Source organism: Pteropus vampyrus, unplaced genomic scaffold (genome assembly GCF_000151845.1).
Source record: "Pteropus vampyrus isolate Shadow unplaced genomic scaffold, Pvam_2.0 Scaffold74, whole genome shotgun sequence".
Classification (NCBI taxonomy): domain Eukaryota; kingdom Metazoa; phylum Chordata; class Mammalia; order Chiroptera; family Pteropodidae; genus Pteropus; species Pteropus vampyrus.
Window position 1 is genome coordinate 2,817,379 of NW_011888855.1, and position 2,580 is coordinate 2,819,958.

The window sequence follows — 2,580 nt, forward strand, 5'->3', positions numbered from 1 at the left end:
TCCTGTTGCTCACACTCTGCTTCATTCCACTTCTATCAATCACGCCAGCCTCCATTTGAACTTGTAAGCAGGCCGAGCTTGCTCCCACCTTTAGAACCCTGCCCTGCCTCTCCCTGGACTTGGATAGGTTGTTCATGAGATCTTTCCACAGTTGGCTCCCTTTTGTAATCAGGTCTGTCCAGAAAGGTCACCTCGTGAGAGAGGCTTTCCTGACCACCCACTCTTAAATAGCTCCTTCTGCCACCCCTCCAAGTTACGTTCCTGGACTTCTCTATTTATCACCATCAGATAGTCATTATCACTCTGATATAGCATTTCCTATACCTTCTGTCTACAGTGGATCTGGTATTTTCATGATTTACTTTTTTTGTATATCCATCTCCTTGTTGCCTTCCTCGATAAAATATATGCTCCATGAGAACAGGGACAGTAATTACCTTGCTCAGTGCTGTGCTCTCAGGCTCTAGAAGAGGGACTCACACACTGACCCCACACACTGGTTTGGGGATCTCACTGCTAGAACCATGAACCTGACTTAGACAGGGCATCACTTGTATTGACTGTTCAGGCTCAGCTCATCTCTCTTCCTCTATACTTTCGTCTTCTCTACCTCCTATCCTCTTTAATCTCTTTTCTTTCTTAATTTACCTTTTTCATTTATTTTAGCTTTGTGGATTTCTAACTTCATGTTATTTAGGATCATGCATCATTTAACCCTTTTTATTCTTCTACTCGTTCATCAGCAACTTTTCCATCTTTTAATGTAAGCTGAATATTTGTTAAATACTAAGCAATGCAGGGGGAAAATACCCGCTCTACCTATAATAATAACAAAGCACAAGAAACCAAATACCGAATTAAAAGTGTCCTTCAGGATATCAGCCAGGATATTGTTGCTATTTTTTTCTTCTTCTTACTCTGCACAACTGTGGCGGAGGGTTCCTTTAAAAGTTGTTTTCTTCTAGAATATGAAAACAAACCATGTTTCTAGGTATCATTGTACTAATTCTCCCTCTCAAATCTCTCCTATGTTTGCAGTTTCAAGTCAGACTATAACTTAAGAGAGTCTACACTTCTGTGGAATCGAAACAGCTCTGAAGTCTGTCAGTGACCTTTGTGGTCTCAGAGCTCCACCTTATCAAGGGGTTTTGAGCAGATTTTGATATGATTGATCTGTGTTCGAAAATCCAATTGGCTCCTCAATACAAAAATAACAGCTAATTAATTCACAAGGTCAGTTTGGTTGGCCTCGTTTTAATTATCTTTCCAAAATCCAAAGCCTTCCTAAAAGTAAAATTTAGGGGAAAATGTTGTCTGATAAGCACAAGTTTGGATTAATGAAAACAGATGATGACTTCAAGCCATACTGCCATCAAGCTCTGAGGCCCTGAGAGTCAGAGGAGGCTTTACATAGAAGAACACAGACGACTAGTTCCTAGGGCAAGGATCTTCCTGGACCATGTGCCTTTATCCTTCATGGTAATACTTACCCTTCCATTGTGACAGGAAATTACAGGCCATTCATCAGTGTGTGTTACTATATTCCCCCTTCAGCCATCAGTGCTGTTTGAATAAACTGTCTAGCGTTAGTGTGCATGTATCCACCAGTTTTTAGAGGGCAAAATATTTTGGCCTAGTTCACTTTCAGAATTTATTAAACTATATTTTACAAAATATTAACTAAGACAGATTAAAAATGTACATTCTATGCAAGAGCAATTATTTTCATTTTTTTATATTTTATTTTATTTTTAGGCAAGGCAACCCTTGGTTGACCTCACAGATTGCAAGGAACTTGTCAGCTTACAATCCCTTATTTTTTATTTTTTATGCCTACAGCACCTGGTCTTCCTAGGTGGTCTTCCATACAAGTACTAACCAGGCCCAACCCTGCTTAGCTTCTAAGATCAGACAGGATCGGGCTTTTTCAGGGTAGCATGGCTATAGACCAGCAATTATTTTTAAATACTACATTTTTATGAATGTAAATCGGTGCCTAATGATCAGGCTAAAAAGACCAAGGAAGATAAAAATAATCAGAAGTCTGCAATGTCTTGCTCTCGTCCAATCAACAGGGTTTTTTTGTTTGTTTGTTTTGTTTTGTTTTGTTTTTTACATCAACTATGTGAACTTTGCAATTATGTGTACTTTGCAACTAAACTGGAGAAGTAGTACATGAAGGCAGCATCTTTTAAGTAATCAAGTGAAAAACTGACTAGCCACAGCTAATGACTGATGGCTAACTGATATGTTATATCCATCACACATGTATGTATAAATGAAAGAGAATTGGGTTATACAAAAAGCAAATTGTTTGAGGTATGACTTTCACCTTGACCTTTGCTAACTCCAAACCAGCTCTGGCTTCTTCACTATAAGCATGAAATTATCAAACAGCCCAGAAAATTCTAGTCTGCCAGCCTCCCCAAAATGTTGAGGTACCGTAAGAAATGACTTTTGTTTTTGCTCCTATTCTAGTCTCCAGGCAAACCATTAATCTTCTCTCATGACGACATGCCTTCATGATGGTCAGATTACAGATTATTGTAGACTTCATCATTATATTGAATCTAGGAGATT

The 2,580-nt window shown here is 38.7% G+C and overlaps 1 pseudogene; it reads right to left on the minus strand.

Annotated features, from left to right (window-relative positions):
* Nucleotides 1-1,830: 1,830 nt before the first annotated feature.
* On the minus strand, nt 1,831-1,949 carry LOC111741214 (annotated as a pseudogene).
* Between the last annotated feature and the right edge of the window lie 631 nt (nt 1,950-2,580).